Source organism: Apodemus sylvaticus, chromosome X (genome assembly GCF_947179515.1).
Source record: "Apodemus sylvaticus chromosome X, mApoSyl1.1, whole genome shotgun sequence".
In the NCBI taxonomy this organism is placed as follows: Eukaryota; Metazoa; Chordata; class Mammalia; order Rodentia; family Muridae; genus Apodemus; species Apodemus sylvaticus.
This window is the reverse complement of record NC_067495.1, coordinates 93349932-93374910: the sequence shown is the minus strand read 5'-3', so window position 1 is coordinate 93374910 and position 24979 is coordinate 93349932.

Here is a 24979-nt window from a genome sequence, read left to right as displayed (position 1 = left end):
GCAGATGGAAATGGGAATACTCCTGACCCAGGCAGTTCCTAGCCTTTTATGTCCTCAGTTCTTCATTCTATTTTCTCTGATTAGTGGAAGTGGTCCTGCCTGTGTTATTTGTGCACTCTGCCCTCATGAGTGTTTTGCTACCTCTTTGTTCCACTTGGATTTGACCCACTTTGGAAAAGGATGTTTCAAAGCCAGAGAATGAAAGAAGTAGCAATGGTTCTTGTGTTTAAGGTCTGAAATTATTAACCACTAAGTAAATTCTCTTGATTCCTGAAATACAATCTTATCTTGCTGCTATTTACTGTGTTAAACACCATTTATTTTCCCTCACATTTACCCCACCCAATTTCATGTCATACTTCATAGTTGGTAATTTACTAATGTCAATTTAAGTACAAGATATTAAAATCCATCATGTTAACAAGGCCTCAAACCCACTAAGAGAGTGGATGTTTACATCATAATGGTTGTATAACCATGGCAACATTGGAGTAGCTCTTGACTGTAAAGGCATTGTCTGATCATGCTATTTTCATCACAATGTAAGAACATGGGTAAGATTTTTTCTCTTAAGCCCAGAATTAGTCTCTTCTGACTAAGAAAACGCAAGCCTCATGGAACAAATATTTTTATTAACTTTTAGAGGTTTTTTTTGTCTTTAGTTAAAGGGTTTGGTGCTTTTATCATTATTGTTTTCCATGTGGTTGAGTTAGTTAACCATGGACAATGGCCAAGTTGTTTTCTTTTAGAAACTACCTGGAACTTAAGGTGTAGTATCTTCTTCTTAGCTTTGTAATTTTCATTATATAGCCACTGATTCTGTGGGTGGAAGCATTTATTCCTTCCTGCTAATTCAGAATAGACTTTAAACTTTGTGTGTTTTCCTTTACTTTAGACAAAGGAAGTAAAAACATTTTATGGTAAAATTGAAGATTTACTTTGAAAATATTTCCGATAATATTGAAGAAATACATAGAAAAACATGTCCATTGTGAAAATATTTTTTGAATATTTGTGAGAAAAATGGTAGACATAAAAATCGTTGCTTAATTGATTTTAAAAGGAAGTAGCAATATGTTATGACACGACTGAAGATTTACATGCTAAATCCATCTAATACAATTTTAGAAAAATATAGAATAAAATGATAAACTTGAAGATTATCATGGAAAATTTTACAGATAATCTGGTAGGCATAAAAATGTTTCTCTCTTCCTTGATGGTGGAATTATATACCTTTTCTAATAAAAGTGAAGTTTCCTTGGGAAGTATTTCTGATAAAATTCAGGAAATATGAAGAAAAGCATGTTAAATTTGACTATATCATAGAAAAGAATGTAAACTTGGATATGATTCTATCACCTAGAACACAGAAAATCTGCTCATCAGTTAGAACACACCTCCAAACAGCTTCCAACGGCCCCTTTGTCCTCTTAAGAGGAGAAGGATGGAGAACACATCCCATTAAGTAGTTGCAAAATTAGGGGGGTGTCTGGTCTTATATGAATATCTATATAATCACAGTTGCTGTGAGTTCATGAACTAAGTGCTCATATTCCTGTATGGAAGTAAGCATTCCACAGCATTGCTCATTTAGCATCCCTTACATTGTGCTTCCCTTGTCCTCTTTTGTGCATATCTCTCTGATTTAGACAGTGTGAAAAGTGGCATTGTGGTTTCCTTTGGGATTTCACTTCAACTGTCATTGAAACTCTAAACACTTGAAAGTAGATGGTCTTTCCAAAGATTGATGTAACCTTCAAAACAGGCATTTTGTAACAAGGCTCCTAACATTCTTTGTGTCTATAAATATAGAAGGAAATGTTACACCAACACCATGAGCAAAATAATAGTGGGTTCTGTGCTATAACCTATTATCACCATATCCATCGTGACGTTACCAACAATTTCAGAATCAGACATTAAAATTCCTCATGTTAATCAGGACTCAAACCCATGAGGAGTGTGCATGTTTACCTCATAACAGTTGTATAACCATGGCAACAGTAGAGAATCTCTTGACTGTAAAGGCAATTGTCAAGAATGCTGTTTCCATCATAGAATGCATGTTTTCCATGTAAGAACATGGATAAATTTTTTATTCTATTCTGACTATGTAAAAGCTAGCCAGATGAAACATAATTTCTAGAAACTTTGAGATTGAGTTTTCTGTGTCTTTAGTTAAAGGGTGTGGTGACTTTATCATTAGGGCTTTCAATGAGGTTGAGTTTGTTAAACAAGGACAATGACCAAGTTGTGTTATTTTGGAAAATACTTGGAAATTCAAAGTGTGGTATCTTATTCTTAGCTTTGTGATTTTCATTTAATATCCCTTGGTTCTAATGCATGCTTGATAATTCAAAACACACTTTAAACTTTGGGTTTTTTTAAATTTCCTTTTCAATCTTTCCCTTGAAAATCGAAGTAAAATATTATATGATGAAATTGAAGATTTACATTTGTTATATTTCTGAAAATATTGAAAAATATATAGAAAAACACATCAAATATGAAAATATTCTTCGAATATTAAAGATAAAATGGTAGATAATCATTGCTAAATTGATTTAAAAAAGAAGTAAAAATGTGTTATGACAGGTTTGAAGATTGACATGATATATATTTCCAATAAAATTGTAGAAAAATATATAATAACATGACAAACTTGAAGATTATCATGGAAAATATACAGTTAAAATGGTAGGCATGAAATAATTCTTTGTTCATTGATGGTGGTAATATATTTTCTGATAAAATTGATGGTTTTCATGGAAAATAGTGTTGATAAAAACTCAAGAAATATGTAGAAAAACACGTTCAATTTGACTTTATCTAAGAAAATTATATACATATTTTCATAGGAATAAACAATTTCCAAATGATTGAAAGTGGAATATCAAATATTTTTTGATATTAAAGTTGAATATTCTTTTGGAAATTTTTCTGAAAAAAATTCAAAAACTATATAGAAAATCAGGTCAAAAATGACTATTTCTTGTAAAATCTACAGATAAAATGTTAGGCTTAAATATTTCCAATTTGATTGAAAGTAGAATTGCAAATATTTTCTGATACATTTGAATATTCTCATGGAAAATGATTCTGATAAAAGTGAAGAAACATGGAGACAATCATGTTAAAAGTGAATATTATCATGGAAAATTGTATGGATAAAATGGTAGCAAAGAGGTGAGACAGCTTATGGGAATTTAGGGGCGGGGGGGTTGGAAAACCAGCAATAGGAACAACATTAGAAAGGTGAATGAAGAATATATCTAATAAAAAAGACCAAAAACCACTTTGACATATAAAACATTCCAAGTTTTCTTATAAAACAAATTATAAACATTATTTCTGATAAAATTGATGATTTACCTGGAAAAATAGTTATTCTATGTCTGTTTATTGGGGAATTGTGTCCATTCATGTTAAGAGGTTTTAAGGAATGATTGTTGGCTCCTCTTACTTTTGATGTATTTTTTCTATATTTGTGTGGATAATCATCTGTTTGCTCTGTTGGAAGATTACTTTCTTGCTTTTTCTTGGGTATAGTTTCCTTCTTTGTGTTGGCATTTCCCTCCGATTATGATTTGTATTGCTGGACTATTGGAAAGTTAATTGTGTAAATTTGGTTTTACCATGGAATATCTAGGTTTCTCCGTCTATGGTGATTGAGTCTTTTGCTGGGTATAGTAATCTAGGCAGGCATTTGTGTTATCTCTGGGTCGGTAAGAGACCTTGCCCGGAACTTTTAGCTTTCATATATTCATGTGAGAATGCTGATGTAATACTGATAAGTCTGACTTTATATGTTACTTGATCATTCTCAGTTACTGCTCTTAATATTTCTTTGTTTACTGCATTTGATGTTTTGATTATTTTGTTCCAGGAATACTTTCTGTACTGGTCCAGTATGTTTGAACTATATTCACTTGCATCTCTCCCTTGGGTTAGGGCAGTTTCCTTCTATAATTTTGTTGAAGGTATTTCCTGTCCCAGTAAGGTGTAGATCATCATTCTTTTCTACACCTATAATCTGTAGGTTTGGATTTTCAATGTATCCTGGATTTGCTGGATCTTTTGGCTAACAAACTTTTCACATTTTGCATTTTTTGACTGTTGTGACAATGCTTTCTATATAATCATCAACACATCAGATTCTTTTTTCTTTCACTTGTACTCTATTGCTGATGTTTGCATCTATGACTCCTGATTTCTTTCCAAGGTTTTCTATCCCCAATAGTTTTCTCCCTTTCAGTTTTCTTAGTTGTATGTATTGCTGTTTGTAGATCCTCGATGGTTTTGTACAATTTCTTCACTAATTTCGGTATTCATGTAATAATTTAAGGCTTTTTTTGGTAGTTTTTTTTTTTTTTTTTTTTTTTTTTTTTGCTGTTTGCTGTGTAAGGGCTTCTGCATGTTGACCCACGTTATCCTGTATTTGTAGGAGTGATTATTGTGTTTCCCCTTAAAGTGCTTCTACATGTTGACACATGTTCTCCTGTATTTCTTTAAGTGATTTTGTTTTTCATCTTTAAGGAATGCTACCTGTTGAGCCATGTTCTCCTGTAATAATTTAAGGGATTCATATTTGTTTTCTCGTTAATGGCTTCTGCCTGTTGACCCATGTTCTACTTTACTTTTTAAAGTCAATTTTGTGTTTCCTTTTTACAGGCTTGTATCTGTTGACTCAGGCTTTCATATACTTCTTTCAGGGAGTGATTTACGTACTTATTGAAATCTTCTATCAGCATAATGAGATGTGATTTTATATTCAGATCTTGCTTTTTTGGGGTGTTGGGGAATCTAGGACATGCTGTTGTTGGAGACCTTGGTTCAGATGATGCTATGTTTCCTTGTTTTCTGTTGGTAATGTACTTGCATTTGCTCTTTGCCATCTGGTTTTCTCTGGAGTTAACTGGTATTGCTGTCTCTTACTGTGGCTAATGTATAATGTTTCCTCTGTATCATTGCTCTTCAAAGCCCTCTTCTCTCTGTGTATACAGATTCTGTGTTTACATATTCTTGCTAGATCAGCTTTGTTGTGTTTGTATTTCTCTACGTAATTCTTTGGACAATCAGGTCTGTGTGAAGAGGGAAATGGGAATTCTCCTGGCCTATGCTATTCCTAGCTTCTTATGTCCTCAGGGCTTCAGTCTATTTTCTCTGATTAGTGGAAGTGGTCCTGCCTGTGTTATCTGTCCTCTCAGCCCTCCTGAGTTGTTTACTATCTCTTTGTACCACTTGGATATGACCCACTTTGGCAAAGGATGGTTCAAACCAGAGACAAAAAATAGAAGCAATGGTTCTTGTTTTAAAGGTCTGAAATTGTTAGCCACCAAATAAATTCTCATGCTTCCATACACTGAAATACAATCTTAACTTGCTGCTGTTTACTGTGTTAAACACCATTTATTTTCCCTCAAATTTACCCCACCGAATTTCATGTCATATTTCATAGTTGGTAATTCACTAAGGTCAATTGGTGCTGCCCATGTGAACTTGGATATGAGTCTATACTCTAGAATATAGAAAAGCTTCTCATTAGTTAGAACAGTTCTCCAAACAGCTTCCCACTGACATTTTACCCTCCTAAGAGTTAGAGCATGAAGAACACATCCCCTTAATTATTTGCATAATTCTGGATGTCTTGTCTTATATGGATATCTAGAACAAAACACAGTTGGTATGTGTTCATGAACTAAGTGCCCATATTTCTGTATTGAAGTGTTAATTTCAGAGCATTGCTCTTTTTTTGTCCCTTTCACTATCCTTCCCTTGTCCATTTTTTTCCTGATCCCTGAGATTTGGATGGAGGATACGTGTCATTGTGGTATCCTTTTGTATTTCCCTTTCACTATCACTTAATCTCTAAATACTGAAAAGGTATATACTTCAAAATCAATTTTTTGGACTAAAGTTCTTAGCAATCTATGTGTATAAACATAAGCATAAAAGTCAATGCTACACCATCCCCATGAACCAAATTATATTAGGCTCTATGCTATAACCTATGAATTTCCTATCCACAAGCCTTTACCTCCAATTTCAGTACCAGATGTTAAAATCCCTCATGTTAACCAGGCCTCAAACCCACTAAGAGAGTTGATGTTTACATCATAATTGTTGTATAACCATGGGAACATTGGAGTAGCTCTTGACTATAAAGGCATTGTCAGAGCATGCTATTTTCATCAGAGTAAGAACATGGGTAAGATTATTTTCCTCTAAAGCCTAGAAGCAGTCTCCTCTTTATCTGGAAACGCTAGCCAGATGGAACATTTTTTTTATTAACTTTTAGATAGAGTTTTACATTTTTGTCTTTAATTAAAGTGTGTGGTGCTTTTATAATTAGTGTTTTCCATGTGGGTGAGTTAGTTAACCAAGGACAATGGCTAATTTGTTTTCTTTTAGAAACTACCTGGAACATTAAGGTAAGGTATCTTCTTCTTAGCACTGTAATTTTCATTAAATAGCCATGGTTCTGTGAGTTCAAGTATTTATTCCTTCCTACTAATTCATAACATACTTTAAACTTTGTGTGTGTTCTTTTTTTTTTTATACAAAGGAAGTAAAAACATTTTATGGTAAAATTGAAGATTTACATTCAAAATATTTCCAGTAATATTGAAGAAATATGTAGAAAAACATGTCCATTGTGAAAATATTTTTAGAATATTAGTGAGAAAATGGTAGACAAAAAATCGTTGCTTAAATGATTTTAAAAGGAAGTAGCAATATGTTATGACAAGATTGAAGATTTACATGATAAATACATTTAATACAATTGTAGAAAAATATAGAATAACATGATAAACTTGGAGATTATCATGGAACATTTTACAGATAATCTGGTAGGCATAAAAATGTTTCTCTCTTTCTTGATGGAAGAATTATATACAATTTCTAATAAAATTGATGTTTACTTGGGAAGTATTTCTGATAAAATTCAGGAAAATGAAGAAAAGCATGTTAAATTTGACTATATCATAGAAAAGTATACAAATAGACTGATAGGCATAAACTATTGCCAAATTGATTAAATGTGTAATTACAAATATTTCTGATATAGATAGCTGTCTCTGAATATGGCTAATCTATCATATAACCTCTCTGTTTGTGATCCTGGGAGCCCTGTTCTCTCCGTGTAGACAGGTATGTGCATATTCTTACTAGACCAGCTTTGTTATTTTTCTATTTGCCTATGTAGTTCTATGGCCCTATCAGGTCTGGGTACAGATGGAAATGGGAAGTCTCCTGTCTCAGGCTACTCCAAGACACTTATGACCTCAAGGATTCATTTTGTTTCACTGATTAGTATGTGTGGTAATGCCTGTTTCATCTGGCCTCTCTGCACTCCTGAGTGGTTAGCTATATCTGTGCAACACATGGATGTGGACAACTCTGGAAGAGGATATTAAAAAGCCAGAGACAATAAGAAGAAGCAATGGTTCTGTGTTTAAATTATTTCAATTTGCTAGCTCCCATATAAATTTTCCTGCCTCCATACAGTGAAATAAAATCTTAACATGCAACTATTTATTCTGTTAAACACCATTTGTTTTTGCTCTAAAATGCCCCTCCCAATTTCATGTCATCTTTCACATGTTATAATTTCCTAAGGTCAATTACTGCTGCACATGTGAACTTAGATATGAGTCTACCACCTAAAACACAGAAAAGCTGCTTGCTCATTAGTTAAAACACACCTCCAAACAGCTTCCTACTGCCACTTTATCCTCTTAAGAGGAGAAGCATGGAGAACACATCCCATTAGGTATTTGCAAAATTCTAGCTCTCTTCTCCTTTATGAATATTTATATAATCACAGTTGCTGTGAGTTCATGAAGTAAGTGCACATATTCCTGTATGGAAGTAAGCATTTCACAGCATTGTTCATTTAGCATCCCTTACATTGTTCTTCCCTTGGCCTCCTTGGTGCTTATCTCTATGATTTCGACGGTGTGACAAGTGCCATTGTGGTTTCCTTTGGGATTTCACTTTCACTGTCATTGAAATTCGAAACACTTGAAAGTTGATGGTCTTTCCAAAGATTGATGTACCCTTCAAAAGAGGCATTTTGTAATAAGGTTCCTAGCATTCCTTGTGTATATAAACATAGAAGCATAGAAGGAAATGTTATACTATCTCCATGAGCAAAAATAGAGTGTGTTCTGTCCTATAACCTATTATCCCCTTATCCATGTGACTTTATCAACTATTTCAGGATCATACATTAAAATTTCTCATGTTAATCAGGTCTCAAACCCACTAGGAGAGTGAATGTTTACCTCATAATACTTGTATAACCATGGGAAGAGCAGAGAAGCTCTTGACTGTAAAGGCAGTGTCATAGAATGCTGGTTCCATCATAGAATGCATTTTTAACATGTCAGAACAAGGATACGTTTTTTATTCTATTCTGACTATGTAAAAGCTAGCCAGATGAAACATAATTTCTAGAAAATTTGAGATTGAGTATTCTGTGTCTTTAGTTAAATGTTGTGGTGCCATTATCATTAGGGCTTTCAATGAGGTTAAATTTGTTACCCAAGGACAATGATCAAGTTGTGTTATTTTGGAAAATACTTGGAAATTCAAAGTGTGGTATCATAATCTTAGCTTTTTGATTTTCATTTAATAACCCTTGGCTCTGATGCATGCTTAATAATTAAAAACACACTTTAAATTTGGATTTTTTAAATTTCCTTTTCATTCTTTCCCATGAAAATGGAAGTAAAATATTATATGAAGAAATTGAAGATTTACATTTGTAATATTTCTGAAAATATTGAACAAATATATAGATAAACACATCAAATAGGAAAATATTCTTCGACTATTAAAGATAAAATGGTAGATAATCATGGATAAATTGATATTTTATGATGAAATTTAAGATTTGCACGTGTAATATTTCTGAAAATATTGAACAAATATATAGAAAAACACATCAAATATGAAAATATTCTTCGAATATTAAAAGAAAATGGTAGATAAATAATCATTGCTAAATTAATTTAAAAAAGAAGCAAAAACCTGTTATGACAGTATTGAAGATTTACATGATATTTATTTCCAATAAAATTGTAGAAAAATATATAATAACATAACAAACTTGAAGATTATCATGGAAAAATATACAGTTAAAATGGTAGGCATGAAATAATTCTTTGTTCATTGATGGTGGTAATATATTTTCTGATAAAATTGATGGTTTTCATGGAAAATAATTCTGATAACTCAAGAAATATGTAGAAAAACACGTTTAATTTGACTTTATCTAAGAAAAGTATACACATAGTTTCATAGGAATAAACTATTTCCAAAGGATTGAAAGTAAAATATCAAATATATTTTCATATTAAAGTTGAAGATTCTTTTGGAATTTTTTCTGATAAATTTCAAAAGCTATGTAGAAAATCATGTCAAAAATGACTATTACTTGTAAAATTCTATAGATAAATTGTTAGCCTTAAAGATGTCCAATTTGATTGAAAGTAGAATTGCAAATATTTTCTGATAAATTTGAATACAATCATGGAAAATTATTCTGATAAAAGTGAATTATCATGGAGACAATCATGTTAAAAGTGAACATTATCATGGAAAATGGTACGGATAAAATGGTAGACAAAGAGGTGAGACAGCTTATGAGCATTTAGGTGTGGGGGCTGGAAAACCAGCAAAAGGGAAAACATTAGAAAGGAAAAATATTAGATTAAAGAATATTTGTAATAAAAAAGAGCAAAACACATTTTGCCATATGAAACATTACACGTTTTTTAAAAAACAATTTATAAACATTATTTCTGAAAAAATTGAAGATTTACCTGGAGAAAAAATGGTATTCTATGTCTGTTTATTGGGGAATTGTGCCCATTCATGTTAAGAGGTTTTAAGGAATGATTTTTGGCTCCTCTTACTTTTGATGTAATTTCTATATTTGTGTGGTTAAACTTCTGTTGGCTTTGTTGGAAGATTACTTTCCTGCTTTTTTTGGGTATAGTTTCCTTCTTAGTGTTGGCATTTCCCTCCTATTATGATTTGTATTGCTGGAGTATTGGAAAGTTAATTGTGTAAATTTGGTTTTATCATGGAATATCTTGGTTTCTCCGTCTATGGTGACTGAGACTTTTGATAGTTATAGCAATCTAGGCTGGCATTTGTGGTATCTCTGGGTCTGTAGGAGATCTTTCAGGGAACTTTGAGCTTTCATAGATTCTTGTGAGAATGCTGAGGTAATACTGATAAGTCTGACTTCATATGTTACTTGATCATTCTCAGTTACTGCTCTTAATATTTCTTTGTTTACTGCATTTGATGTTTTGATTATTTTGTGCCAGGAATACTTTCTTTACTGGTCCAGTATGTTTGAAGTATATTCATGGCTATCACTCTCTTTAGGTTGGGGTAGTTTCCTTCTATAATTTTGTTGAAGGTATTTCCTTTCCCAATATGTTGTAAATCATCATTCTTTTCTACACCTATAATCCTTAGGTTTCGACTTTTCATTGTATCGTGGACTTGCTGGATCTTTTGGCTTACAAACTTTTTACATTTTGCATTTTTTGACTGTTGTGACAATGCTTTCTATATAATCTTTAACACCTCAGATTCTTTCTTCTATCACTTGTATTCTATTGCTGATGTTTGTATCTTTGACTCCTGATTTCTTTCCAAGGGTTTCTATCTCCAATAGTTTTCTCCCTTTCACTTTGCTTAGTTGTATGTATTGCTGTTTTTAGATCCTCAATGGTTTTGTTCAATTTCTTCATTTATTTCTGTATTCATGTAATAATTTAACCGTTTTTGTTGTTGTTGTTGCTGTTTGCTGTGTAAGGCTTCTGCATGTTGACCCATGTTCTCCAGTATTTCTATGAGAGATTATTGAGTTTCCCCTTAAAGGGCTTCTACCTGTTGACACATGTACTCCTGGATTTCTTTAAGTGATTTTGTTTTTCCTCTTTAAGGAATGCTACCTGTTGACCCATGTTGTCCTGTAATAATTTAAGGGATTCATATTTCTTTTCTCACTAAGGGGTTCTGCCTGTTGACCCATGTTATACTTTAATTTTTTAAAGTGAATTTTGTGTTTCCTTTTTACAGGCTTGTAACTGTTGACTCAGGTTTTCCTGTACTTCTGTAAGGGAATGATTTATGCACTTATTGAAATCTTCTATCAGCATAATGAGATGTGATTTTATATTCAGATCTTGCTTTTTTGGGGTGTTGGGGAAGCTAGGACTTGCCATTGTTGGAGAACTTGGTTCAGATGATGCTATGTTTCCTTGTTTTATGTTGGTAATGTACTTGCATTTGCTCTTTGCCATCTGGTTTTCTCTGGAGTTAACTGGTATTGCTGTCTCTGACTGTAGATATTTTATCATGTTTCCTCTGTATCATTGCTCTTCGGAGCCCTGTTCTCTCCTTTGTATAGAGGTATTTACATATTCTTGCTAGATCAGCTTTCTTTTGGTTGTATTTCTCTATGTAATTCTGTGGACAATCAGGTCTGTGTGCAGATGGAAATGGGAATTCTCCTGGCCAAGGCCCATCCTAGCTTCTTATATCCTCAGGGCTTCAGTCTATTTTCTCTGATTAGTTGAAGTGGTCCTGCCTGTGTTATATGTCCTCTCTGCCCTCATGAGTGGTTTACTACTACTTTGTACCACTTGGATATGACCCACTTTGGCAAAGGATGTTTCAAAGCCGGAGACAGAAAGAAGAAGTGATGGTTATGTTTCAAAAGAGGCATTTTGTAATAAGGTTCCTAACATTCTTTGTGTATATAAATATAGAAGCAAATGTTACAACATCTCCATGATCAAGATTATAGTGGGTTCTGTTCTATTACCTATTATAACCATATCCACGTGACTTTAACAACAATTTCAGGATCATACATTAAAATTCCTCATGTTAATCAGTTCTCAAATCCACTAGTTGAGTGCAGGTTTACCTCATAATAGTTGTAAAACCATGGCAACAGCAGAGAAGTTCTTGATTGTAAAGGCAGTGTCATAGAAGGCTGTTTCTATATAAGAATTCATGTTGTCCATGTAAGAAAATGGATATGTTTTGTATTCTTTTCTGACTATGTAAAAGGTAGCCAGAGGAAGCATAATTTTCTAGTCAATTTGAGAATGTGTTTTCTGTGTCTTTAGTTAAAGGGTGTGGTGCCATTATCATTAGGGCTTTCAGTGATGTTGAGTTGGTTAAACAATGATAATGACGAAGTTGTGTTATTTTGGAAAATACTTGGAAATTCAAAATGTGGTATTTTATTCCTGGCTTTGTGATTTTCATTTAATAACCCTTGATTCTGAGGCATGATTGGTAATTCAAAACACACTTTAAACTTTGGGTTTTTTTTAATTTCTTTTTCATTCTTTCCATTGAAAACGGAAGTAAAATATTTTATGAAGTAATTGAAGATTTACATTTGTAACATTTCTGAAAATATTGAACAAATATATAGAAAAACACATCAAATATGAAAATATTCTTCGAACATTAAAGAGATAATGGTAGATAAATAATCATTGCTAAATTGATTTTAAAAAAGAAGTAAAAAACATGTTATGACATGATTGAAGATTTACATGATATATATTTGCAATAAAATTGTAGAAAAATATATAATAACATGACAAACTTGAAGATTATCATGTAAAAATATACAATTAAATTGGTAGGCATAAACTATTTCTTTGTTCATTGATGGTGGTTATATATTTTCTCATAAAATTGATGGTTTTCATGGAAAATAATTCTGATAAGAACTCAAGAAATATGTCGAAAAACAGGTTTGATTTGACTTTATCTAAGAAAATTATGCACATAGTATCATAGGAATGATCTATTTCCAAAGGATTGAAAGTGTAATATCAAATATTTTTTGATATTAAAGTTCAAGATCCTTTTGGAAATTTTTCTGATAATTATCAAATACTATATAGAAAATAATGTTACAAATAACTATTTCTTGTTAAATTCTAAAGATAAAATTGTAGGCTTTAATATTTCCAATTTGATTGAAAGTAGAATTTCAAATATTTTCGGATAAATTTGAATATTCTCATGGAAAATTATTCTGATAAAAGTGAAGAAACCTGGAGAGAATCATGTTAAAAGTGAACATTATCATGGAAAATTATACAGATAAAATGGTAGACAAAGAGGTGAGACAGCTTATGAGAATTTGTGGGGGGCTGGAAACCCAGGAATAGGGAAAACATTAGAAATGTGAATAAAGTATATATCTAATAAAAAAGAGCAAAAAACACTTTGATATATAAAACATTACAACTTTTCTTAAAAAACAAATTATAAACATTATTTTTGATAAAATTGAAGATTTACATGGAAAAAATTGTTATTCTATGTCTGTTTATAGGGGAATTGTGTCCATCATGTTAAAAAGGTTTTAAGGAATGATTGTTGGTTCCTCTTACTTTTATGTAATTTCTATATTTGTGTGGTTAATCTTCTGTTTGCTTTGTTGGAAGATTACGTTCTTGCTTTATCTTTTGTATAATTTCCTTCTTTGTGTTGGCATTTCCTTCCTATTATGATTTGTATTGCTGGACTATTGGAAATATAATTGTGTAAATTTGGATTTATCATGGAATATCTTGTTTTCTCCGTGTATGGGGATTGAGACTTTTGCTGGGTATAGTAATCTAAGCTGGCATTTGTAGTATCTCTGGGTCTGTATGAGATCTTCCCAAGAACTTTCAGCTTTCATAGATTCTTGTGAGAATGCTGAGGTAATACTGCTAAGTCTGACTTTATATGTTACTTGATCATTCTTGGTTACTGCTCTTAATATTTCTTTGTTTAGTGCATTTGATGTTTATCTCTTCTTTTCTCTATCGCTTTTTTTTGAGCAGTCATTGCTTTTAATTTATTTTTTATTTACATTGCAAATGATTTCCCCATTTCTGTGTCCCCACTCCCCGCAAGTCCCATAAGCCCTTTTCCGTCCCCCTGTTCTTCCATCCACCCCTTCCCATTTCCCTGTTCTGGAATTCCCTTATACTCTTGCACTGAGTCTTTCCAGAACCAGTGGCAGCTCCTCCATTCTTTTTGGACATCATTTAATTTGTGGATTATGTCCTCCAGTATTCATAATTTCTATGCTAATATCCACTTATAAGTGAGTGCATACCATGATTGATCTTTTGAGACTGGATTACCTCAATTAGTATGATGTTCTCCAGCTCCATTCATTTGTCTAAGAATTTCATGAATTCATTGTTTATAATGGCTGAATAGTACTCCATTGTGTAAATATACCACATTTTTTATATCCATTCCTCCTTTGAAGAACATCTAGATTCTTTCCAGCTCCTGGCTACTACAAATAGGGCTGCTATGAACAAAGTGGAGCATGTGTCCTTATTGCATGCTGAAGAATCCTCTGGATATATGCCCAGTAGTGGTATAACAGGGTCCTCAGGAAGTGACATGCCCAGTTTTCTGAGGAACTGCCAGACTGTTTTCCAAAGTGGCTGCACCATCTTGCAATCCCACCAGCACCGGAGGAGTGTTCCTCTTTCTCCACATCCTTGCCAAAACCTGCTGTCTCCTGAGTTTTTGACCTTAGCCATTCTGACTGGTGTGAGGTGAAAACTCAGGGTTGTTTTGATTTGCATTTCCCTAATGATTAATGATGTTGAACATTTCTTAAGGTGTTTCTCAGCTCTCTGAAGTTCTTCATGTGAAAATTCTTTGTTTAGCTCCATACCCCACTTTTTAATGGGGTTATTTGGATCTCTGGGTTCTACTTTCTTGAGTTCTTTGTATATATTAGATATTAGCCTTCTGTCGGATTTAGGGTTGGTGAAGATCCTTTCCCAGTCTGTCAGTTGACGTTTTATCCTTTTGATGGTGTCCTTTGCCTTATAGAAACTTTGTAGTTTTATGAGGTCCCATTTGTCAATTCTTGATCTTAGAGCGTAAGCTATTGGTGTTCTATTCAGGAACTTTTCCCCTGTGTCCATGTCCTCCAGGGTCTTCCCCAGTTTTTTCTTTTCAATTAGCTTCAGTGTGTCAGGTTTTATGTGGAGGTCCTTGATCCATTTGGAGTTGAGCTTGGTACAAGGAGATAAGAATGGATCGATGCACATTCTTCTGCATGCTGACCTCCAAATGAAGCAGAACCATTTGTTAAAAAGACTATCTTTTTTCCACTGGATGCTTTCAGCCCCTTTGTCAAAGACCAAGTGACCATAGGTGTGTTGGTTCATTTCTGGGTCTTCAATCCTATTACATTGATCTGCTTGCCCGATATTGTGCCAATACCATGACGTTTTTATCACTATTACTCTGTAGTAGAGTTTAAAGTCTGGGATATTGAATCCCCCTGAAGTTCTTTTACTGTTGAGAGTAGTTTTAGCTGTCCTGGGTTTTTTGTTATTCCAGATGAATTTGAGAATTGCTCTTTCTAGCTCTATGAAGAGCTGGGTTGGGATTTTTATGGGGATAGCACTGAATCTGTAGATTGCCTTTGGCAAGATGGCCATTTTAACTATATTAATCCTGCCAATCCATGAGCATGGAAGGTTTTTCCATTTTCTGAGATCTTCTTCGATTTCCTTCTTCAGATATCTGAAGTTCTTGTCATATAGTTCTTTCACTGTTTGGTTAGAGTCACCCCAAGATACTTTATGCTGTTTGTAGCTATTGTGAAGGGGGTCATTTCCCTAATTTCTTTATCAGTCTGCTTATCCTTTGAATATATAAAGGCTACTGATTTGCTTGCATTGATTTTGTAGCCACCCACTTTGCTGAAGCTGTTTATCAGCTGTAGGAGTTCTCTAGTAGAGTTTTTTGGGTCACTTAACTATACAATCATATCATCTGCAAATAGTGATAAGTTGACTTCTTCCTTTCCAATTTGTATCCCTTTGACTTCCTTCTGTTGTCTAATTGCTCTAGCTAGGAATTCAATAACTATATTGAAAAGATATGGAGAGAGGCAGCAGCCTTGTCTAGTCCCTGATTTTAGTGGGATTGCTTCAAGTTTCTCTCCATTTAGTTTAACGTTGGCTACCGGTTTGCTGTATATTGCTTTTACTATGTTTAGATTTGGGCCTTGATTTCCTGTCCTTTCCAAGACTTTTAGCATTAAAAGATGCTGAATTTTGTAAAATGCTTTTTCAGCATCTAATGAAATGATCATGTGGTTTTTTTCTTTGAGTTTGTTAATATAGTGGATAGCATTTATGGATTACCTTATATTGAACCATCCCTGCATCCCTGGGATGAAGCCTACTTGATCATGGTGGATGATCATTTTGATGTGTTCTTGGATTCAGTGGGCAAGAATTTTATTTAGTATTTTTGCATCGATATTCATAAGGGAAATTAGCCTGAAATTCTCTTTCTTAGTTGGATCTTTGTGTGGTTTTTGTATCAGCGTAATAGTGGCTTCCAAGAAGGAGTTGGGTAGTGTTCCCTCTGTTTCTATTTGGTGGAAAAGTTTGAAGAATATTGGTGTTAAGTCTTCTTTGAAAGTCTGATAGAATTCTGCACTGAAACCATCTGGCCCTGTGCTTTTTATTGGTTGGAAGCCTATCTATGAACCCTTCTATTTCTTTAGGGGTTATGGGTCTGTTTAGATGGTCTATTTGATCCTGGTTTAATTTTGGTAATTGGTATCTGTCTAAGAAGCTGTCCATTTCCTCCAGATTCTCCAGTTATGTTGAGTACGGTTTTTTCTAGTAGGATATGATGATTTTTTGAATTTCTTCGGTTTCTGTTGTAATATCTCCCTTTTCATTTCTAAGTTTTTTAATTTGGATACTTTCTCTGTGCCCTCTGGTTAGTCTGGCTAAGGGTTTATCTATCTTGTTGACTTTTTCAAAGAACCAGCTTTTGGTTTTGTTGATTCTTTGTATGGTTCTTTTTGTTTCTACTTGATTGATTTCAGCCCTGAGTTTGAGGATTTCCTGTCTTCTTCTCCTCCTGTGTGAATTAGCTTCTTTTTGTTCCAGGGCTTTCAGTTGTTCCATTAGTCTTCTAGTGTATGCTCTCTCCGATTTCGTTTTGGAGGCACTCAAATCTATGAGTTTTACTCTTAGCACTGCTTACATTGTGTTCCATAGATTTGTGTATGTTGTGCCTTCATTTTCGTTAAATTCTAAGAAATCTTTGATTTCTTTCTTTATTTCTTCCTTGACCAAGGTATCATTGAGTAGAGTATTATTCAGTTTCCATGTGTATGTGGACTTTCTTCTGTTGTTAATGTTACTAAAGTCCACTTTTACTCCATAGTGACCATATAGGATGCATGGGATTATTTCAATCTTCTTATATTTGTTGAGGTCTGTCTTGTGACCAACTATATGATCTATGATCTTTGATGTTTTGATTATTTTGTGGCAGGAATACTTTCTGTACTGGTCCAGTACGTTTGAGTTTCTGTAGTCTTCTTGTATATTCATGGGCATCTCTCTCTTTATGTTAGGGCAGTTTTTTTCTATAATTTTGTTGAAGGTATTTCCTGTCCCTATAAGGTGTAAATCATCATTCTATTCTACACCCATAATCTTTAGGTTTGGACTTTTCATTGTATCCTGTGTTTGCTGGATCCTTTGGATTACAAACTTTTTACATTTTGCATTTTTTGACTGTTGTGACAATGCTTTCTATATAATCTTCAACACCTCAGATTCTTTCTTCTATCACTTGTATTCTATTGCTGATGTTTGCATCTATGACTCCTGATTCCTTTCCAAGGGTTTCTATCTCCAATATTTTTCTCCCTTTCAGTTTGCTTAGTTGTATGTATTGCTGTTTTTAGATCCTTGATGGTTTTGTTCACTTTCTTCACTTATTTCTATATTCAAGTAATAATTTAACAATTTTTTTGTTGCTGTTTGCTGTGTAAGGGATTCTGCATGTTGACACATGTTCTCCTGTATTTCTATGAGTCATTATTGGGTTTCCCCTTAAAGGGCTTCTACCTGTTGACACATGTTCTCCTGTATTTCTTTAAGTGATTTTGTTTTTCCACTTTAAGGAATACTACCTGTTGACCCAAGATGTCCTGTAATAATTTAAGGGATTCATATTTGTTTTCTCCTTAAGGACTTCTGCCTGTTGACCCATGTTCTACTTTACTTTTTAAAGTGAATTTTGTGTTTCCTTTTTGCAGTCTTGTAACTTTTGACTCATGTTTTCCTGTACTTCTTTAAGGGAGTTGTTTATATATTTATTGAAATCTTCTATTAGCACAATGAGATGTGATTTTATATTCAGATCCTGCTTTTTTGGGGTGTTGGGGAATTTAGGACTTGCTGCTGTTGGAGAACATGGTTCAGATGATGCTATGTTTCCTTATTTTCTGTTCATAATATACTTGCATTGGCTTTTGCCATCTGGTTTCCTCTGCTGTTAACTGGTATTGCTGTCTCTGACTGTGGCTAATGTAACATGTGTCCTCTGTATAATTTCTCTTCGGACCCTTGTTCTCTAAGTGTATACAGGTATTTACATATTCTTGCTAGATCAGCTTTTTTGTGGTTGTATTTGTCTATGAAATTCTGTGGACAATCAGGTCTGTGTGCAGATGGAAATGGGAATTCTCCTGGCCCAGTCTGTTTCTAGCCTCTTATAGCCTCAGGACTTCAGTCTATTTTCTCTGATTTGTGGAATTGGTCCTGCCTGTGTTATCTGTACTCTCTGTCCTCATGAGTGGTTTGCTACCTCTTTGCACCAGGTGGACATGACCCACTTTGTCAATGGATAATTCAAAGCCAGAGACAGAAAGAAGAAGTGATGGTTCTTGTTTTAAAGGTATGAAATTGTTAGCCACCAAATAAATTCTCATGATTCTATACAATGAAATACAATCTTAACTTGCTGCTGTTTACTGTACTAAACACCATTTATTTTCCCTCCAATTTACCCCACCCAATTTCATGTCATATTTCATAGTTGGTAATTCACTAAGGTCAATTCGTTCTGCCCATGTGAACTTGGCTATGAGTCTATACACTAGAATATAGAAAAGCTGCTCATTAGTTAGAACAGCCCTCCAAACATCATCCAACTTACACTTTATCCTCCTAAGAGGTAGAGCGTGGAGAACACATCCCCTTAATTATTTGCATAATTCTGGATGTCTTGTCTTATATGGATGAATAGATAAACACAGTTGGTGTGTGTTCATGAACTAAGTGCCCATATTTCTATACTGAAGTGCGCATATCAGAGCATTGTTCATATTGTGTCTCTTACATTGATCTTGCCTTGTCCATTTTTTGCTGATCCCTGAGATTTGGATGGTGGAAAGGTGTCATTGTGGTATCCTTTGGTGTTTCACTTTCACTCTCACTTAATCTCTAAACTCTAGAAAGTTATACACTTCAAAAGAAACTTTTTGGAAAGGTTCCTAGCAATCTAAGTGTACAAACATAAACGTAAAAGGAAATGCTACACTATCCCCGTAGAGCAAAATTATAGTCGGCTCTATGCTATAACCTATGAACTTCCTATCCACTAGCCTTTACCTCCAACTGTCCTCATGAGTGGTTTGCTACCTCTTTGCACCAGGTGGACATGACCCACTTTGTTTTAACATCAGTACCAGATGTTAAAATCCCTCATGTGAACCAGGCCTCAAACTCACTAAGAGAGTGGATATTTACATCAAAATGGTTGTATAACCATGGCAACATTGGAGTAGCTCTGTACTGTAAAGGCATTGTCAGAGCATGCTATGTTCATCACAGTGTAAGAACATGGGTAAGATTTTTTCCTCTAGAGTGCAGAAGTAGTCTCTTCTGAATGTGGAAACTCTAGCCAGATGAAACATTTTTTTTGTTAATTTTAGATAGAGGTCTTTGTTGTTGTTGTTGTTGTCCTTAGTTTAAGGGTGTGGTGCTTTTATCATGAGTGATTTCCATTTGGTTGAGTTAGTTAACCAAGGACAATGGCCAAGTTGTTTTCTTTTAGAAACTACCTGGAACTTTCAAGGTGTGATATCTCCTTCTTAGCATTGTAATTTTCATTAAATAGCCAATGATTCTATGGGTGGAAATATTTATTCCTTCCTGGTAATTCAGAAAAGACTTTAAATTTGTGTGTTTACCTTTTCTTTATAATAAGGAAGATAAAACATTTTATGGTAAAATTGAAGATTTACATTGAAAATATTTAAGATAATATTGAAGAAATATATATAAAAATGTATCCATTGTGAAAATGTTTTTAGAATATTAGTGAGAAAAATGATAGACATAAAAACATAAACATACTTTCATAGCAATAAACTATTTCCAAACTGATTAAAAATGGAATATCAAATATATTTGATATGAAAGTTGAAGATTCTTTTGGAAATTTTTCTGATAAATTTCAAAAAGTATATAGAAAATCATGTTAAAAAATGACTATTTCTTGTAAAATTCTGCAGATAAAATGGTAGGCTTATATACTTCTAATTTGATTGAGAGTAGAATTGCAAATATTTTATGATAAATTTATATATTCTCATGGAAAATTATTCTGATATAAGTGAAGAAACATGGAGACAATCATATTAAAAGTGAACATTATCACAGAAAATTATACGGATAAAATGGTAGACAAAGTGGTGAGACAGCTTTTGAGAATTTGTGGGGGGCTGGAAACCCAGGAATAGGGACAACATGAGAAAAGTGAATGATGAAAATATCTAATTAAAAAGAGCAAAAAACACTTTGAAATATAAAACATTGCAACTTTTCTTAAAAAACAAATTACAAACATTATTTCTGATAAAATTAAAGATTTACAAGGAAAAAATGTTATTCTATGTCTGTTTATTGGGGAATTTTGTCCATTCATGTTAAGGGGTTTTAAGGAATGATTGTTGGCTCCTATTACTTTTTTTTATTCAATATATTTTTAATTTACATTTCAAATGATTTCCCCTTTTCTAGCCCCCCACTCCCCGAAAGTCCCGCAAGACCCCTTCTCTCCCCCTGTCCTCCCACCCAACCCTTCCCACTTCCCCATTCTGGTTTTGCTGAATACTGCTTCACTGAGTCTTTCCAGAACAGGAAGCCACTCTTCCTTTCTTCTTGTACCTCATCTGATGTGTGGATGATGTTTTGGGTATTCCAGTTTTCTAGGTTAATATCCACTTATTAGTGAGTGCATACCATGATTCACCTTTTGAGTCAGGGTTACCTCACTTAGTATGATGTTCTCTAGCTCCATGCATTTGCCTAAGAATTTCAAGAATTCATTGTTTCTAATGGCTGAATAGTACTCCATTGTGTAGATATACCACATTTTTTGCATCCACTCTTCTGTTGAGGGATACCTGGGTTCTTTCCAGCATCTGGCAATTATAAATAGGGCTGTTATGAACATAGTAGAGCATGTATCCTTATTGCATGGTGGGGAATCCTCTGGGTATATGCCCAGGAGTGGTATAGCAGGATCTTCTGGAAGTGAGGTGCCCAGTTTTCGGAGGAACCGCCAGTCTGATTTCCAGAGTGGTTGTACCAATTTGCAACCCCACCAGCAGTGGAGTAGTATTCCTCTTTCTCCACACCCTCTCCAACAGCTGTTGTCTCCTGAATTTTTAATCTTAGCCATTCTGACTGGTGTAAGGTGAAATCTCAGGGTTATTTTGATTTGCATTTCCCTAATAACTAATGAAGTTGAGCATTTTTTAAAATGCTTCTCCGCCATCTGAAGTTCTTCAGGTGAGAATTCTTTGTTTAACTCTGTACCCCATTTTTTAATAGGGTTGTTCAGTTTTCTGGAGTCTAACTTCTTGAGTTCTTTATATATATTGGATATTAGCCCTCTATCTGATGTAGGATTGTTGAAGATCCTTTCCCATTTGTTGCTTGCCGATTTGTCCTCTTCATGGTGTCCTTTGCCTACAGAAACTTTGTAATTTTATGAGGTCCCATTTGTCAATTCTTGATCTTAGAGCATAAGCTATTGGTGTTCTGTTCAGAAACTTTCTCCCTGTACCAATGTCCTCAAGGGTCTTCCCCAGTTTCTTTTCTATTAGCTTCAGAGTATCTGGCTTTATGTGGAGATCCTTGATCCATTTGGATTTGAGCTTAGTACAAGGAGACAAGGATGGATCAATTCTCATTCTTCTGCATGCTGACCTCCAGTTGAACCAGCACCATTTGTTGAAAAGGTTATCTTTTTTCCATTGGATGTTTTCAGCTTCTTTGTCGAGGATCAAGTGGCCATAGGTGTGTGGGTTCATTTCTGGATCTTCAATCCTGTTCCATTGATCCTCCTGCCTGCCACTGTACCAATATCATGCAGATTTTAACACTATTGCTCTGTAGTATTACTTGAGATCAGGGATACTGATTTCCCCAGACCTTCTTTTGCTGCTGAGAATAATTTTAGCTATCCTGGGTTTTTTGTTATTCCAGACGAATTTGATAATTGCTCTTTCTAACTCTGTGACTAATTGAGTTGGGATTTTGATGGGCATTGCATTGATTCTGTATATTGCTTTTGGCAAAATGGCCTTTTTAACTATATTGATTCTACCGATCCATGAGCATGGGAGGTTTTCCAATTTTTTGAGGTCTTCTTCCATTTCCTTCTTCAGAGTCTTGAAGTTCTTGTCTATATAGATGTTTCACATGTTTGGTAAGAGTCACCCCAAGATACTTTATACTGTTTGTGGCTATTGTGAAGAGGGTCATTTCCCTAATTTCTTTCTCAGCCTGCTTATCCTTTGAGTATCGGAAGGCCACTGATTTGCTTGAGTTGATTTTATAACCTGCCACTTTGCTGAAGTTGTTTATCAGCTGTAGGAGCTCTCTAGTGGAGTTTTTTGGGTCACTTAGGTAGACTATCATGTCGTCTGCAAATAATGATAGTTTGAATTCTTCCTTTCCAATTTGCATCCCTTTGACCTCCTTATGTTGTCTAATTGCCCGAGCTAGTACCTCAAGTACAATATTGAAAAGATAAGGAGAAAGGGGGCAGCCTTGTCTGGTCCCTGATTTCAGTGGGATTGCTTCAAGTTTCTCTCCATTTAGTTTGATGCTGGCTACCGGTTTGCTGTATATTGCTTTTACTATGTTTAGGTATGGGCCTTGAATTCCTGTTCTCTCCAAGACTTCAAGCCTGAAAGGATGCTGAATTTTGTCAAATGCTTTTTCAGCATCCAATGAAAGGACCATGTGGTTTTGTTCTTTGAGTTTGTTTATGTACTGGATTGCATTGATAGATTTCCGTATATTGAACCAACCCTGCATTCCCGGGATAAAGCCTACTTGATCATGGTGGATGATCGTTTTGATGTGTTCTTGGATTCGGTTGGCAAGAATTTTATTGTGTATTTTTGCATCGATGTTCATAAGGGAAATTGGTCTGAAGTTCTCTTTCTTTAATGGATCTTTGTGTGGCTTTGGTATCAGCGTAATTGTGGTTTCATAGAAGGAATTTGGTAGTGTTCCTTCTGTTTCTATTTTGTGGAATAGTTTGAAGAGTGTTGGTGTTAACTCGTCTTTGAAGGTCTGATAGAATTCTGCACTGAAACCATCTGGTCCTGTGATTTTTTTTTTTTTTTTTTTTTTTTTTTTTTTTTGGTTAGAAGACTTTCTATGACTCCTTCTATTTCTTTAGGCATTATGGGACTGTTTAGATGGTCTAGTTGGTCCTGATTTAATTTTGGTATTTGGTATCTGTCAAGGAAATTGTCCATCTCCTCCAGATTCTCCAGTTGTGTTGAATATAGACTCTTGTAGTAGCATCTGATGATTTTTTGGATTTCCTCAGTTTCCGTTGTTATATCTCCCTTTTCATTTCTAAGTTTGTTAATTTGGATACTTTCTCTGTGTCCATAGGTCAGTCTGGCTAAGGGTTTATCTATCTTGTTGATTTTCTCAAAGAAACAGCTCCTGGTTTTGTTGATTCTTTGTATGGTTCTCTTTGTTTCTACTTGACTGATTTCGGCCCTGAGTTTGATGATTTCCGGCCTTCTACTCCTCCTGGGTGAAATAGCTTCTTTTTGTTCCAGGGCTTTCAAGTGTGTCATTAAGCTGGTAATATATGCTCTCTCCATTTTCTTTTTCGAGGCAATCAGGGCTATGAGTTTTCCTCTTAGCACTGCTTTCATTGTGTCCCATAGGTTTGGGTATGTTGTGTCTTCATTTTCATTGTGTTCTGAAAAGTCTTTATTTTTTTTCTTTATTTCTTCCTTGATCAAGTTATCATTGAGTAGAATATTGTTCAGTTTCCACATGTATGTGGGTTTTCTGCTGTTTTTGTTGCTATTGAAGACCACTTTTACTCCATAGTGATCTGATAGGAGGCATGGGATTAGTTCGATCTTCTTATTTTTGTTGAGGTCTGTCTTGTGACCAATTATATGGTCGATTTTGGAGAACGTACCATGAGGTGCTGAGAAAAGGGTATATTCTTTTGCTTTAGGATAGAATGTTCTATATATATCTGTTAAATCTAATTGGTCCAAAGCTTCAATTAGTTTCATTGTGTCCCTATTTAGTTTCAGTTTTCCTGATTGGTCCACTGAAGAAAGTGCAGTGTTGAAGTCACCCACAATTATTGTGTTAGGTGCAATGTGTGCTTTGAGCTTTAATAAAGTTTCTTTTATGAAAGAGGGTGCCCTTACATTTGGAGCATAGATGTTCAGGATTGAGAGTTCTTCTTGTTTTATTTTTCATTTGACAAGCAAGAAGTGTCCCTCAGAGTCTATTTTGATAACTTTGTGTTGAAAGTCAATTTTATCTGATATTAAAATGGCTTCTCCAGCTTGTTTCCTGAGATCAGTTGCTTGTAAAATTGTCTTCCAGCCTTTTACTCTAAGGTAGTGTTTGTCTTTGACCCTAAGGTGTGTTTCCTGTAAGCAAAAAAATGTAGGGTCCTGTTTACATATCCAGTCAGTTAGTCTATGTTTTTTTATTGGGGCATTGAGTCCATTGATGTTAAGAGATATTAAGGAATAGTAATTGTTACTTCCTGTCAT